This window comes from Capricornis sumatraensis, chromosome 16 (genome assembly GCF_032405125.1).
Source record: "Capricornis sumatraensis isolate serow.1 chromosome 16, serow.2, whole genome shotgun sequence".
Taxonomy (NCBI): domain Eukaryota; kingdom Metazoa; phylum Chordata; class Mammalia; order Artiodactyla; family Bovidae; genus Capricornis; species Capricornis sumatraensis.
Window position 1 is genome coordinate 7,670,000 of NC_091084.1, and position 17,750 is coordinate 7,687,749.

Genomic DNA, 17,750 nt, shown 5'->3' on the forward strand with positions numbered 1-17,750 from the left:
TGATTTGAGAGAATGATTTGAAACATGTATATTATCATATGTGAAATAGATCACCAGTCCAAGTTTGATGCATGAGACAGGGTGCTCAGGGCTGGTGCACTGGGATGACACTGAGGGATGGCATGGGGAGGGAGGGAGGGGGGTGGGGGGTGTTCAAGATGGGGGGCACAGGTACATCCATGGCTGATTCATGTGAATGTATGGCAAAAACCACTACAATGTTGAAAGTAATTAGCCTCCAATTAGAAGAAATAAATTTTTAAATATATATATATATATATTAGGAAAAGAAAAATGTAAAAAAGAAAGAGGGGATATATGTATCTGCATAGATGATTCACTTTGCTGTACAGTAGAAATTAACACATTATTGTAAAGCAATTATACTCTAAAATTTTTTTAAATATTATGGCATAGAAATTGGTACATATATTAAGGCCATTATAAACTGCATTGTATGTTCATTGCAGCACTGTTTACAATAGCTAGGACATGGAAACAACCTAGATGTCCATCAGCAGATAAGGAAGTTGTGGTACATTTACACAATGGAATATTACTCAGCTATAAAAAGGAACACATTTGAATCAGTCCTAATAAGCTGGATGAATCTAGAGACTATTATACAGAGTGAAGTTAAGTCAGAAAGCGAAAGACAAATACCGTATGTTAACGCACATATATGGAACCTAGAAAGATGGTACTGACAATGCTATGTACAGGGCAGCAAAAGAAACAGACATGAAGAACGGAGTTTTGAACTCACTGGGAGAAGAAGAGTGTGGGATGATTTGTGAGAATAGCACTGAAACATACACATTACCATATGTAAAATAGATAGCCAGTGCGCATTTGATGTATGAAGCAGGGCACCCAAAGCCGGTGCTCCATGACGACCTGGAGGGATGGGGGCGGGGAGGGAGGTGAGTGGGGGATTCAAGGTGGAGAGAACACACGTACACCTGTAGCTGATTCATATGATACACGGAAGAAGCCATCACAATCCTGTAAAGTAATTATACTCCAGTTAAATAAACACATTTTAAAAAGAAACCACATTGTAGAAGACTTTTTAATGTCACAAAAATGTTAGTGGTATGTATGTATTATGGTAAGTAGAAAAATCAGATTTCAAAATGATATGCATACACAGAATGATTCTGATTTTGAAAAATAAATTATATTATTAAAAGTAAAAAAATTCCTTCTTATGATTTATCTGTATTTTATGCTATCTCTTCAGTGAACTGGAGATACTTTTGTATAATATATTTAATTTAAACAATATGAAGAATTATAAAAATGCAGCATATTTATGTTAACATTTTCTAAAAAGACCACTTTAGTAGAGTTGAAGTCATGAGGCTAAAAATTTTTAATGATAATAATTGCTACTATGAATTTAATAGTGACTGCAGTCTGAACACTGCAAAATTCTTTGCATGTCCTTGTAGTAAAACGATCAAATAGGAATCACTGTATCCTGACTTCAAGGATGGTGGGAGTGAGGCTCAGAAAGACTAAATGACTTACTCATGGTCACCCAATCAATAGAGGATGGAGATAGGATCTGAATGCTGATTTGTCTTTTAGATTCGTGCTCTTGACTTTATACTGCCTTCATTCTCAGTTAAGTGGTTACAGATTATTTTAAAATCAGTTATTTTAGTGCCAGTTATGTAATTTGGTGGATTATCTAGACCTCTTTCTTTCTTCTTTCTTCTCTGCTATCTTTTTACAAATCTTACTCTCCATGGTTGGAAAATTTGTTCTATGCTTGATATACTCCTGTGAAAGATTTGATGCAGATACGTGTCAAAACTATTTGTATTCAGGATTTGGGTTATCCATTTATATTTGAATCCAGGTTATTCTTATCTCCTTTTATCAGTAGTCACTGAGAGGACTTTTGTATCAAAAGCCAGAAAACACTATCTTTCTCTTGCATCTCTTAGATCTATGTGATGCTGCTGCTGCTGCTGCTGCTGTCGCTTCAGTCGTGTCTGACTCTGTGCGACCCCACAGATGGCAGCCCACAAGGCTCCACCATCCCTGGGATTCTTCAGGCAAGAACACTGGAGTGGGTTGCCATTTCCTTCTCCAATGCATGAAAGGGAAAAGTGAAAGTGAAGTCGCTCAGTAAGTGTCCGACTCTTCGTGACCCCATGGACTACAGCCTACCAGGCTCCTCCGTCCATGGGATTTTCCAGGCAAGAGTACTAGCGTGGGTTGCCATTGCCTTCTCTGAGATCTATGTGATAGATTCTGATTTTTTCTCTTTTACGTAAGCTTGATTTTTTTTTCCTTCTGACTGTAATAGGGGAGAACAAATCTGACTCCATATTGGATCTGTTCCTTTTACTTTAACCTTTGTATTCTATTTTGTTACAAGTTAAGAATGTTGTCTATAGCTTGAAATATACATGATAGTCTTTTCTCAAGGCTTTGATCTTTAAAGGTATAATACTTACCCACTTATATAGAGATAAAGAGTTGCAGAACAGAGAATAACTTTGTTTTTCAGGAGGTTTACAGGAATATCATGACATGACCTACCTAGACAGTTGCAAGAACAAAGGATTCTGATACCAAAATATCTGCAACCAACCACACCCCCTCCACTTTTAGTATAAAAGAAGCCTGAATTCTAATTTGAGAAATATGGTTGTTCAGGACACTAGTCCATCATTTTTTCAGACTCTGACTTTCTGAATAAATCATTATTCCTTGCCCCAACTACTTGTCTCCGTATTTTTTGGCCTGTCGTGAGATGAGCGGTATGAGCTTGGCCTTGGTAACATCTAATATGTGTTTACTTGTTGAAAAATTTCCAGCCCTTATATCAGTTTGAATTAGCTGAAATCGAGTGGCAGTGGAGAGTAGGGACGTCAAGCCATGCAGTTGTAAGTTTTGGCTGCAGTCCCTTGCAAGTGTTGACAGGGCAGTGAAACTTGGGGCAGTCTTATAGTCTGGAGCATCTGGAAGTCTATAGAGTGATGCTAAAGCAAGTAGCCACATCCTAGTTACTCGATACCCCTTGCTTTATTTTTCTTTGCAGCACTGGTCATTACCAGTAATTATAGTTCCATATGCTTGTTAGTTTATTCTCTGTCCCCTCTCTGTCTCCATGGAAGCAGGGACAATCTTACTCATAACTCAATCTTCAGTAGGATAAGTAGAATCCTACTAGGATTCACCTAGAAGAATGTCTGGAATATAGTCTAGGCATTTAGTAAGTATTTATTAAATCAACAAATAAAAGAACTGTGACAATGAATGAGACAGAGAAGAGATAAGAAGAAAGATTGTGAGGGGAGAAAAATTAGGTAGGAAGGTTATGGAGGTAGGTTTAAATGAAAGTTTTCCCCCAAGTGACTGTTCTATCCATAAACTAGACTCCTGCAATATTGTCCCTATTTAAAAGCAACAAAGTCTCCATTAGCAAAAATGTAGTTGTGAAGGTTAAATGAACACAGTCCACAATGATTTTACACAATTATTGTATCCACAAAATTGGAAAAAATCTTCAAAGTCCTTAGGTGACCTCAGCTATTGTATCACCAAATTCCAGTTAAGGCAAACAATTCCACAGCATGCCTCTGCCTGCAGGGTGGAATTCTCTTCTTCCTTCCCTTGTTGAGAAGTTCTAAAAATATGTGATTAGCAGTCAAACTTCAAAGCAGAGAGCCAGAGGAGGGCTTGACAGGAGCAACTCGAAAGGTATTTGAAATCTCTATGCCAGTAACTAGTTAGTATTTTACTCAATTAAGCTCTTTTATGTTCCTATTATCTGCATTTATCCACAAATTGCAAGCATCATTTTAGTTCCATTCTTTCTGTGTATCGACTTGTTCAGCTTCCTATGAGTCAGTTTACAAAGGGAAAGGGGGAACCAACATTTATGAACTCCTCATCTGCCAGGTATGGTACTGAAAACTTCATATGGATCATCCCATCTAATCTTCACGATACTCTGAGAGGGAGATGACATTGAATCCATTTAAGAGATAAAAAAATTGAGGCTCCAAAGGTAACTGTCTTCCCTAAAATCACATAAATAATGACTGGTAGAGGCAAGATGCAAATGAATTCTGCCAAAATATCACCACAGTTCTTATTGGTGGTGGTTGTGTTCAGATGCTTCAGTTGTGTCTGACTCTTTGCAGCCCCATGGATTGTAGGCCACCAGGCTCCCCTATCCATGGGATTTTCCCAGCAAGAATACTGGAGTGGGTTGTCATTTCCTTCTCCAGGGGATCTTCCCAACCAAGGGATCGAAACCGCGTCTCCTGCATCTCCTGTATTGCAGGTGGATTCTTTACTGCTGAGCCACCAGGGAAGCCCACAGTTCTTATTGGTTTGTGGCTATTTATGGGCTCTGTGCTGCACATCAGCCTTGCTTTGTTAAATGTTTTCTTTCTGAGTAAATAGCTAAATTTAACAGAGTAGGCGTACCATTTTCCACTCTTTTGGTAATAGTTTTTCCTCCCCTTTTATCATATACATGTATAGTCAGTCCTTTTTCTCCAGAGAATTCAGTGATCTTTGTACTTTTAAAATGCCTGAAAATTCCAGACCAAATATGATCAAATTATGAGACATTGTATAGTCTAAAATGGCATTTCTGTCTAGTCTGGTTCTTCCCCAGGTATGTGGGCCCTTGGGTGGCAGTGGTACTGTGTAATGTTAGGGTGGCAAGGATGTAAGTAGAGAGAGCTATGGATGGTTCTCTTGGGTAAACCTCAGTGTGGGATGAGGGGCACTCTGAAGGACATCGCTATCTCCCTACCTGCCCCCACACTGGTATTCCTCTGGTATCCCTGAGCAAACCCTAGAAGAAGCTTCCCTGGGCTCAAGGACTGATCACTGACAGAGGTTTCCTGACTGTGCTCACGCACTGTGATGCCCTCCTGCCTCTTCTGTGCTGTGTGCTCCCCCAGCTCCACACTTTTATGTCAGGGTGGCAGGTTTATTAAAATATTTCTTACCTCCCCAAACCAGCACATCCTTTTTGTGCCCTCTATAATCTGTGTGAGAAGCCTTCAAGTCATCCTGGACTTACCTAATGTTCCAATATTCAATTAGTCACTAGCTTCTGTCATTTGTATTCCATTTTTTACTTTTTATTTTGTATTGCTATATAGCCAATTAACAATGTTGTAGTAATTTCAGGCCAACAGCAAAGGAACTCAGCCATACATATATATGTATCCATTCTCCCTCATCCAACAACACAAGAGAAGACTCTACACATGGACATCACCAGATGGTCAACATCGAAATCAGATTGATTATGTTCTTTGCAGCCAAAGATGGAGAAGCTCTATACAGTCAACAAAAACAAGACCAGGAGCTGACTGTGGCTCAGATCATGAACTCCTTATTACCAAATTCAGAATCAAATTGAAGAAAGTAGGGACAACTGCTAGACCATTCAGGTATGACCTAAATCAAATCCCTTATGATTATACAGTGGAAGTGAGAAATAGGTTTAAGGGACTAGATCTGATAGACAGAGTGCCTGATGAACTATGGAGAGAGGTTCATGACATTGTACAGGAGACAGGGATCAAGACCATCCCCATGGAAAAGAAATGCAAAAAAGCAAAATGGCTGTCTGGGGAGGCCTTACAAATAGCTGTGAAAAGAAGAGAGGCGAAAAGTAAAGGAGAAAAGGAAAGATATAAGCATCTGAATGCAGAGTTCCAAAGAATAGCAAGAAGAGATAAGAAAGCCTTCTTCAGCAATCAATGCAAAGAAATTGAGGCAAACAACAGAATGGGAAAGACTAAAGATCTCTTCAAGAAAATTAGAGATACCAAGGGAATATTTCATGCGAAGATGGGCTCGATAAAGGACAGAAATGGTATGGACCTAATAGAAGAAGAAGATATTAAGAAGAGGTGGCAAGAATACACGGAAGAACTGTACAAAAAAGATCTTCATGACCCAGATAATCATGATGATGGGATCACTCACCTAGAGCCAGACATCTTGGAATGTGAAGTGAAGTGGGCCTTAGAAAGCATCACTACGAATGAAACTAGTGGAGGTGATGGAATTCCAGTTGATCTATTTCAAATCCTGAAAGATGATGCTGTGAAAGTGCTCCACTCAATATGCCAGCAAGTTTGGAAACCTCAGCAGTGGCCACAGGACTGGAAAAGGTTAGTTTTCATTCCAATTCCAAAGAAAGGCAATGCCAAAGAATGCTCAAACTACCGTACAATTGCATTCATCTCACATGCTAGTAAAGTAATGCTCAAAAGCAATAAGTGAACCCTGAACTCCCAGATCTTCAAGCTGGTTTTAGAAAAGGCAGAGGAACCAGAGATCAAATTGCCAACATCCACTGGATCATGGAAAAAGAAAGAGAGTTCCAGAGAGTTGTATTTCTGCTTTATTGACTATGCCAAAGCCTTTGACTGTGTGGATCACAATAAACTGCGGAAAATTCTGAAAGAGAGGGGAATACCAGACCACCTAACCTGCCTCTTGAGAAATCTGTATGCAGGTCAGGAAGCAACAGTTAGAACTGGACATGGAAAAACAGACTGGTTCCAAATATGAAAAGGAGGACGTCAAGGGTGTAGATTGTCACCCTGTTTATTTAACTTCTATGCAGAGTACATCATGAGGAACGCTGGACTAGAAGAAACACAAGCTGGAATCAAGATTGCTGGGAGAAATATCAATAACCTCAGATATGCAGATGACACCACCCTTATGGCAGAAAGTGGAAAGGAGCTAAAAAGCCTCTTGATGAAAGTGAAAGAGGAAAGCGAAAAAGTTGGCTTAAAGCTCAACGTTCAGAAAACGAAGATCATGGCATCCGGTCCCATCACTCCATGGGAAATAGATGGGGAAACAGTGGAAACAGTGTCAGACTTTATTTTGGGGGCTCCAAAATCACTGCAGATGGTGACTGCAGCCATGAAATTAAAAGAGGCTTATTCCTTGGAAAAAAATTTATGACCAACCTAGATAGCATATTCAAAAGCAGAGACATTACTTTGCCGACTAAGATCCGTCTAGTCAAGGCTATGGTTTTTCCAGTAGTCATGTATGGATGCGAGAATTGGACTGTGAAGAAGGCTGAGTGCTGAAGAATTGATGCTTTCGAACTGTGGTGTTGGAAAAGACTCTTGAGAGTCCCTTGGACTGCAAGGAGATCCAACAAGTCCATTCTGAAGGAAATCAGTCCTGGGTGTTCTTTGGAAGGAATGATGCTAAAGCTGAAGCTCCAGTACTTTGGCCACCTCATGAGAAGAGTTGACTCATTGGAAAAGACTCTGATGCTGGGAGGGATTGGGGGCAGGAGGAGAAGGGGATGACCAAAGATGAGATGGCTGGATGGCATCACGGACTTGATGGATGTGAGTCTGAGTGAACTCCGGGAGATGGTGATGGACAGGGAGGCCTGGTGTGCTGCGATTCATGGGATCACAAAGAGTCGGACACGACTGAGTGACTGAACTGAACTGAACTGATTCTCCCCCAAACTCTCCTCCCATCCAGGCTGCCACATAACACTGAGCAGAGTTCCCTGTGCTACACAGTAGGTCCTTTTTGGTTATCCTATTAAAATAGAGTGGCATGTACATGTTCATCTCAAATTCCCTAACTATCCCTTCTTTTCATCCTCCTCCCTGGCAATCATGTGGACATTGGAAATTCTAAAGCTTGTACTGAGTGTCCCATCCATACATCCAACCATCCATCCATCCAACCATCCATCCATTCGTGTGTGTGTCTGTTGTGTTCTAGATGTTGTATAAGATGCTGTGAATTCAGAGATGATTGAGATGTGGACCTAGTTTTCACTTTTACATTATAGCTCAAAACACAAGCCAAAAGTTCATTAACTAAAAATTAAGTTTCTACACTTCAATATGGTGGTGTTCAGGGTTCTCTACTACCAGGACTCCAGGGCCTCTCCAGCGTCCAGTCCCATACCTGTCTACCCTCATGCGGTGTTCCCATCAGACTGTTCTGCGACCCTCCACACCTCTACCCTTTGCCTGTGCCCAGACTGATTCCCCAAGACTTTACCTACTGAAAACCCTACTTACGCCCTAAAGCTCAGCTCAAAGGCCTGCACTGCTTTGAAGTTCTCTCCATCATCTACTCAGAGTTAGTAATTTTTCTTCTTGTTCTCACAGTGCTTGTGCCTCAAGAATAGGATTTACTTCAATTAGCCTGAGATAAAGCATCAATATCATTGTTGCTCCTCTACTAGATTAGAGACACCTCTAAGGCAATAACTTGATTCATTCCACTTACATGGCTCAGTAAATCTCTTGTTGGCTACAACTGTTCACAAAGAAAAAATTATGGTTATATGATATTCATATTGAATTATCTGATATAATTCAACTTAATTCTTAATTCTATTGCCTTTTCCTCTACCTCACTTTCTTCTTGGTCCCTAGTTCCTCCATTTTTGGTGTATAAATTTGTCCTCATCAAGTGATTGTATTGAGAGAAATATTTGTCTGACTGCCACTGATGCTTTGAAGAAGGTACCTCACATCATGTGAAAAGCAGATTCAGCCTGGATTCAAATCCTGACCCATCATGTGACTTTGAGACTATTAAGTTATCCTTTCTGTACCTCAGCTATAAAAGCGGTAGTTAATAAGGCTCACAGTATAGGATGGTTGCAAGAATTAACTGAAATATATATGAAGAATGTAAAATAGTGTGTGGAACATAGAAAGCACCCAATAAAGGTTAGACCTAATACCGTTTCCGAAAAAAATACTGTGATGACATTTAGATTTTATAAGAACATAAGGCAGAAAAATAACATTTAGTAAGTTCCTTTGAGTGTATAAAAACATTTCTTGGGTTGTATGATTCAATTAGTGAATCATTTGTGAATTAATTTTCTCAGTATGTTATACTTCAAACTGAATATTACTTAAGAATGATGACAATGTTTGAAGCGTTTGGCATTAACTTTAAGGCTTATTAAAAGAAAACTTACATACTTTCTACTTACACCCTCTAGCTCCTCTTCCTCACTTGGCATTCTCATACCTCTACATGCCTTAGTCATTTATCCTAGTGAGAAAGATTTTACTTTCTTTGCTGAAATCTATATTCCTTATCTTTGGAACAGCCTGTTCAAACATTCTGTTGCTCCCAGAATTCTTTTCTGACTCATCCTACCTGACTCTAAAGGCCCAAAAGGTGAAAGCCCTAAGGAGCTTACATCAGTTGTCACATTATTTAGCATTTGTTCATCATACTATTTATAAATATTTTAAATCAGTCTCATGTATGTTTTCCCTGCAATTAGATATCCAGTTCTCCAAAGGCTGTGTTATTTTCCCCCCAAGATTTTTCATCCCACTCTTTGCAGTGAGAAACTCTTGATGAGATTCCAGTTAAGAACAGAAGATGCTGAAAAAACAAAAACTGTTTTTTCATTTTGTTTTGTTTTGAGTCTAAACTCCTTTAATTATTGCCTTTGTTTATAGTTATTTAAGGGTTGGTCCACAGGACTTTAGATGGTGAGGCATAAAATTTCTTCTCTTCTTAAAACACTCCTGGGAAGGCTCAGAGTTGGCCAGAAGCATGAAGAAGACTCAACAGAGTCAAGTGCCCACTGGGGAAATGTGGGGCCGTCTGTTGGTCTCCGCAGTGTTTGTAATGTCACAAGGAAACCACCTGGGGTCTGGCATCCTCCCCTTCTCTTCCTGGGAAAGGATCTGGTCCTAAAACCCAGAGATGGCTCCAAGGAAGGTCTGAGATTGGAGTAATGCTCGTCACAGAAGAGTCCTCTTCCAGGCCTGGTCCCAGATAAAGTAACTATTCGGTATCAATGAACTGAAGAGGACTCCTCTTGACTGGGGTTTTATATTTCTCTTGCAACTTAGTTTCATCTCATCTTTGCTCTGTTGCTCTGTGTGTACCAACAGCCTTGGCCAGCTTTGAGGAAGTGCATAGTACTATTATTTGCTCTGACTATTCCACACAAAGATACCAAATAAAGATGAAGCAAAAACTTTGGCAATTATTCTTGCCTTAGACAAATGAATGGCTATAGTCCCCCTAGTCCCTTGATTGCACCTGTCTGTATCCTGAGCACTATGAACACAAATGTTCAGAATATATGTTCAGGGAGAGAGCAAGTACCATGGTGGTGGAGTTCCTCGGTTGGCTGACTTCTGTCTCCTCCACATCGGCATGTCCGGTCTGTCTCTACTCTTATTACATGGCTTTGGTTCAGGATGATCATGCTGTGCCTGCTGTCAACCATGTTCACTTCCCAGGTTTTCTTGTCAAAGAGGCCTGTATGCCTAACGCAGTGCAAGTAGGTCTCATTGTCCAGATTCCTGTCCTTGTAAAGGGAAAGGTCAGCATTGGTGATGACAGATGACTGTTTAACTTCAGGTTATACATCTGTATGACAACAATAAGGGCATACATGTTGGTGGCCGCCAGAACCTTCTCTTTACCATCTCAGGCACTCAGTTATGGCAGCCTTCTGCTCCACCATCATTTCACCACATTTCACCTGGTTGCCTTCTTTGGAGAGCCCTGCTGTCAGCCAGCCACGTGTTTTAGGGGACTGGCAGCCGATGGTAGCTTAAGCAACAGTGATGGGCCATAGAGGCCACACAAGGCCTGCAACTTCCCATTTCCATTGCTGCACAGGATGTACTACTGCTGCACGAGGTCCACTGTCTCCTCCTCCCACTTCAGTTGGATGTTTGATTCTGGGACAAATTTCCATAGAGTTTCAAAGGTTTTAGGGGAAAGCAGCATCTGGCAGTTGCTGGGTAGCATCCTATGGATGCAGGTGCTCTGATCTTGATGGTGGTGAGTAGCTATCATCAGGTCAGCTTCATCCAGATCAAACCTTGATCTTCTTGGAGTCAATGAACTTGAGCTTGGAATACCAATCCAGAATTGTCCCAGGGGTACCAAAGATAAGGTGCTCCCTGATCTCTGACGTTGGTGCCCAAATTATTGCCTTGAACAGCATAAGCTATCTTGAGTTCAGGGTAAAATTTTTCCTTCCACTCAATCACTTTTCCTATTTGAAAGACAAGCTTATAAGTCTGGGAGAGGCACAGACAGTGGGGTTTCCAACTGCACAACTAACACAAAGGTAACTGTTTTACCTGCTCCAGACTAAGACAGGGCAACTAAGTTCTGCAGGGCTTCAGCAAATATCAAAGGCAGCATGTTCACTTGCATTTTGGATGGATAGATGAAGCTCATGGTATAGACTCCTCACAAGACTTACTCAGTGTAGGGAGGAGTTTGGATCTTGTTGTGGGTTTTCCACCTCGTTTGTGTTATCAGTAGAGCTGCTTCTGATCGGCTTGTTGAGTAAAGAGGACAACTCTGTCCTCTTTCTCTCCTTCATCTGTCTCCTCTGCATCAGCGTTGCTCTTGTTCCCTGCTTGTTCACTGCTAGGGCCCTTAAGGAGGCAGCACGGCCCAGGCCGTGAGTGGGACGCTGGTGCTGTGAACTCGCCAGCTGACACTGCCTGACTGCCATATGGGGACAACAAAAATTGTTTTCCAACAGAAATGGGAGGATATTATCACACAACTACCATTAGAATGGGTGATGAGAAGGTTTCTCACCAAACATAGTTTGGTTTATATATGACACAGAAGTAGAGAATATGAACTGAACTGAGGATGGGGGATGAAAACCAACTAAACTCTTGAGAGCCAGTTGTCTGTTGTATTCATAATTTGCTCACTCAATCATTCAGAATGTTTTCAGAACATAGGACCCTAGGTTCTATGGCAATTCAAAATGAGTTAAGGCATTGTATACCCCTATAAGAAACATAATCGAGTGATGTTGGGTAGGGAAAGAAAAACCAAGGGCCCATCTGGCAGAAAGAAAGAAACACTGTAAGAAAGATGCAACTTGACATGCTTTTACAACAGATGAGACTGATAAACCTGCTCCCGACACCAAACCTACTGCCTGCATTTGCGTCTGTATTCTTTGACTTACATCCATGTTACTATGGATGAATTATTCACATTCCTGTTTAAGCCAAGCTCCTTCATGTAGTAAATCGCATCTTTTCTTGCCTACACAAGGACAGGACTCTAGTAATTTTCACTGTGTACTGTATCATTACTTTTTTAAACAGCTTTATTGAGATATAATTCACATACCATATAATTTATCCATTTAAAGTATATAATTCATTTTTTTTGCATATGACATTATTAATTTTTAAAATTGTGGTAAGATATATATATATTATATATATAATATGTGTGTGTGTGAAGTCGCTCAGTCGTGTCCAACTCTTTGCGACCCTGTGGACTGTAGCCTGCCAGGCTCCTCTGTTCATGGGATTCTCCAGGCAAGAATACTGGAGTGGATTGCCATTTCCTTCTCTAGGGGATCTTCCCAACCCAGGGATCGAACCCGGGTCTCCTGCTTTGCAAGCAGACGCTTTATCCTCTGAGCCACCAGGGAAGCCATATATATATATATAACAAATCTGTCATTTTAACCATTCAACTCAATGGCAGTAACTATATTCACAATGTAGTGCAACCATCCTCACTCTCTATTTCCATGAATTTCCATCACTTTAGACAGAAACTTTATAATTTTGAGGTAATAACTCCTCATTTTTCTTCACTCTCAGCCCCTGGAAACCTCTAATCTATTTTCTGTTTCTATGAATTTGACATCTATTCTAGAGGTTTCCTTAAAAAGGAATTTCACAATGTCTGGCCTTTTGTGTCTTGCTAATAGTGAGATGTTTTCAAATTCATTCATGTTGTAGCATGTATCAGAACTTCTGTTTTGTGACTGAACAATAGCCCATTATATACATAAGCCACATTTTCTATATCTATTCATCTGTTGATGAACATTTGGGTTGTTTCTACCTTTTGGCTATTGTGAATGTTTGACTTCCTGTTTTTAATTATGTTGGGTAAATGGTGAGGAGTGGAATTGCTAGATAGAATATGGTAATTCTATGTATAGCTTTTTGAGGAACCACCAAACTGTTTTCCATAGTAGGTGTACCATTTTACATTTCCATCAGAAATGCATGAGAGTTCCAATTTTTCTCCATCCTTACTAGCACTTATTTTTTTGTTTTATTGATTGTAACCATTTTAATAGCTATAAAGTGATTCTGCTTACATTTCCCTAATGACCAGTGATGTTTAGAATCTTTTCATGTACTTATTTCCTGTTTGTGTCTTTGGAGAAATGTCTACTCAAGTCCATTATTTTTCAGACTGAATTGTCTTTTTATTGTTGAGTTACATGAATTCTTTATGTATTTGAGATATTAAACTTTTATCAGATATATGATTTTAAATACTTTCTATCAACCTTTAGCTTGTTTTTTTTCACTTTCTTGATAATACTTTGATACAGAAAATTTTTTAATTTTGAAAAAATTAAATTTATTTTTTCTTTTTGCTGCTTCTGCTTTTAGTATCATATCTAAGAATCCATTGCCAAATCCTAGGTAATGAAGATCTACTCCTGTTTTTGTCTAATAATTTAATTATTTTTGTGTCACTGATCAATTATAAATTAATTTTTGTATATGATGTGAAGTAGGAGGTTCAACTTTATTCTTTTGCATAGGGGAAGTCCAGTGTCCCGCAACATCTGTGAAGAGACTATTCATTGCCATTGAATATATTTGGCACTCTTGTCAAAAGTCAATTGACCATAGATGTATGGGTTTATTTCTGAACTCTCAATTCTTTTCCATTATGTCTAAAAGTGGAGGTGAAGTCGCTCAGTCGTGTCTGACTCTTTGCAACCCATGGACTGTAGCCCACCAGGCTCCTCCATCCATGGGATTCTCTAGGCAAGAATACTGCAGTGGGTTGCCATTTCCTTTTCCAGGGGATCTTCTTGACCCAGGGATCAAACCCAGGTCTCCTGCATTGTAGGTAGATGCTTTAACCTCTGAGCCACCAGGGAAGCCATATGCCATAATCATCCTGCTACAATTACTGTAGCTTTGTAACAAATTTTGAAATTGGAAAGTATGAGTACTCCAACTTAGCTCTTTTTCAGTTTTGTTTTTTTTTTTTTTTTGCTATTTGAGGTTTTTTTTCTACATGAATTAAAGGAATGACTTTTTAATTTCTGGAAATAGGCTGTAGGAATTTTGACAGGAATTGCATTGCATCTGTGGATCACTTTCTCTAGTGCTGACATTTTAACAATATTAAATTTTGTACCATGAACATAGGATGCATTTTTGTTTATTTAGATCATCTTTTATTTCTTTCAGCAATATTTTCTGGTTTTCAGTGTATCACTCTTATCTCCTTGGTTAATTTACTCCCAAATATTTTACTGTTTTAGATTAATTGTAAATGGAATTGCTTTCTTAATTCTTTTACAGATTATTGCTGATATATATAAACACAACTGATTTTTTGCACATTGATCTTATACCCTGAAGCTTTGCTACATTCCTTTATTAGCTCTACTAGCTTTCTTGTTGATTCTTTAGAATTTTCTCTATATAGGATTGTGTCATATGTGAACAGAGATAATTTTACTTCTTTCCTTCCAGTTTGGATGTCTTGTACTTATTTAATTTTTTTCTTCTGGCTACAACTTCCATTACAACATTGAATGGCTGGTGAAAGAAGGCATCCTTATTTTGTTCATGACCTTAAAGGAGGAAAGCTTCTAGTCCTTCAAAACTACTTTTTTTTTAAACCTATGTGTCTTTCATAAACGTGCTTTATCATATGGAGGAAGTTCTAGTCTATAATTCACTCCCATTTACTTCTTATCATGAAAGGCGGTTGGAGTTTGTAAAATGCTATTTCTGTGTCAGTTGAGATGATCAGGTGGGTTTTTTTTTCCTTTCATTCTATTAATGTGATATATTACATGGATTAATTTTCTTTTGTGGAACCACTATTGAATTCATGGAATAAATTTCATTTGGTCACAGTATACAATTCTTGTAATAGGCTGTTTGACTCAATTTCCTAGTATTTTCTTGAGGATCTTTGCATCTATATTCATCAAAGATATTGATCTGTAATTTTCTCTTTTTCTGATTTTCTTATCTGTGTTTCACACTAGATAAAGACTAAGGTAGTGCTGTCTTCATAGTACAAGTTAGGAGGTGTTCTCTGCTCTTCTACTCTTTGCAAGAATTTGAAAAAGATTGGAGTTAGTTGGAGTTAGTTCTTTTTCAAATGTCTGGTAGAATTCACCAATAAAGCTATCTGGTCCTAGATTTTTCTTTGTTGGGAGATTTTTTGATTCCTGATTCAATCTCTTTACTTGTTATAAGTGTTGAGATTTTCTATTTCTTCTTGAATCAGTTTAGGTAGATAATTTGTGTGTATGTAGGAATTGGTCCATTTTATTGAGGTTATCTAATTTGTTGGTTTACAGTTGTTCACAGTAAAGGATAATGATCATTTTTATTTATAATGACTGACAGTAGTGTCCCCATTTCCATTTCTGATTTTGGATATATACTTCTCTCTTCTTTCTCAAGAAGCCATTGATTTTTACTCCTCCTCCTCCTCCCCTGCACCCCCTTCCTTCCCTCCTCAATCCTTCTCACCCCCTCTTGCTCGCCTTGTTCTCCCCATCTTCCTCTATTTGCTTTTCTTCCTCCCTCCCTTCCCTCCTTTCTTTCCTCTTTTCTTCCTCCTCCTTTATTATTCTATCAGAAGGCAAACATACTGTAGAGTAGCCCAGCTTCAAAATTTAACCCTCGCTCTTGCCTGGAGAATCCCAGGGATGGGGGAACATGGTGGGCTGCCATTTATGGGGTGGCACAGAGTCAGGCACGATTGAAGCAACTTAACAGCAACAGCAGCTCGGCAACTTTGCCCCAAGTCCAGATCTGCCTCACGTCTCAGCTTTGCTTTACAACAGAAACCCTTGAAAGAGTGATCTACACCAGCTGTCTCCAGTTTCTTTCCGCCAGTTCTCTCTTGAAGCCATTTCAATTAGGTTGTCAGTGAAGCATCTCTTGTCTATTTCCCTAACAACCTCTGCGTTTAGTCATCATTTGACTGGTCCACACTCAGTTCTCTGAACTCTCTTGTAACTCCTTTCCTTCTCAGTGATCTTCTCTGACCTCATCACTTTAAACACCACTGATACACAGAAGACTCCCAGATGCCATATTTCTAGTTCTGACAGCCTCTGTTTTGAACTCCAGGATAGTAAATCCAACTCTTTGCAACATCTCTATTTGCATGTTTAACGTCTCACACTTAATAAGCCCCAGTCTTTTTCTTCACACCTCCTCTTCCTGTGGTCTTCCTCATTTCAGTAAATCCCAACCTCAGGTTTACAGTTATTCTTGCCAAAAAAATCTTCAGGCTGTTCTTGACATTTTTTTCCTCTCAGAATCTGTATCTAATCCATTAGCAAAATCCATTTGTCTTTTTAAATATATAGAATATGACCTTTGTCCCCATCTGGACTGCTATCATCTTGATCCCAGTTATCATCATCTCACCTTATTGTAATAGCCTCTTTATAAAATAATTGATTGGGCTGGATTGGGACCCTTGTTCCATCGTGCAGCATCTTTCACTGTGGCATTCTAGCTCTCTAGCTGTGGTGCCCAGGCTTCAGTATTTGTGGCGCACAGGCTCAGGATTGGCATCACACTGGCTTAGTTGCTCCGTGGCTTGTGGGATGCTAGTCCTCAACCAAGAATTGAACCCTCCTCCCCTGCACTGCAAAGTGGATTCTTAACCCCCAGACCACCAGGAAGTCCCTGTAAATAGCCTCTTAACTGATATCCCCGCTATAGCTTTTGCGTTCTTTTCACTGAACCAGAGTGTTCTTTTTGAACACTGAGTTGATTTATTCCTTTGTTCAAAATCCTCCAGTTTGTCCTATCCCCCCTGAGTAAATGCTAAAGTCCTACAAAGCTTTATACAATCTGTCCTCTGTTAAGTCTCTGAGTTTATTTCCTGCTACTCACCACCTAGCCTGCCAGCTGTAGCCCTTGAGTGTTTCTATGGTTCCTAGTGATGTTGGTGCTTGCTGTTCCTCTGCTGGAGGGCTCCATTTCTCACAGCCTTGGCTCATTCCTTCTCTTCAGGAATGTGCAACACCCACCCTCCTACCCCCCACCCCTTCCTTAATGCTCTATGTGTCGTGTCATGCCTGCACTTTTTCTCTACAGCATTTGTCACCATCTGTCACATAACTGTTGTTGTTCAGTGATTCAGTCGTGTCCAACTCTTTGTGACCCCACAGACAGCAGCACACCAGGATTCCCTGTCCTTCACCATCTCCTGGAGCTTGCTCAGACTCATGTCCATTCAGCTGGTGTTACCATCCAACCATCTCATCCTCTGTTGTCCCCTTCTCCTCCTGCCTTCAATCCCTCCCAGCATCAGGGTCTTTTCTAATGAGTCAGCTCTTCACATCAGGTGACCAAAGTATTGGAGCTTCAGCTTCAGCATCAGTCCTTCCAATGAATATTCAGGACTGATTTCCTTTAGGACTGACTGGTTTGATGTCCTTGTGGTCCAAGGGACTCTCAAGAGTCTTCTGCAACACCACAGTTCAAAAGCATTAGTTCTTTGGAGTTCAGTCTTCTTTATAGTCCAACTCTCACATCTGTAGATGACTACTGGAAAAACCATAGCTTTGACTAGACGGATCTTTTTTGACAATGTAATGTCTCTGCTTTTTAATATACTGTCTAGGTTTGTCATAGCTTTTCTTCCAAGGAGCAAGCATCTTTTAATTTCACGGCTGCAGTCAC

The 17,750-nt window shown here is 39.8% G+C and overlaps 1 pseudogene; it reads right to left on the reverse strand.

Moving 5' to 3' along the window:
* Positions 1-10,111: 10,111 nt before the first annotated feature.
* On the reverse strand, positions 10,112-11,405 carry LOC138092761 (ATP-dependent RNA helicase DDX19B pseudogene; annotated as a pseudogene).
* Between the last annotated feature and the right edge of the window lie 6,345 nt (positions 11,406-17,750).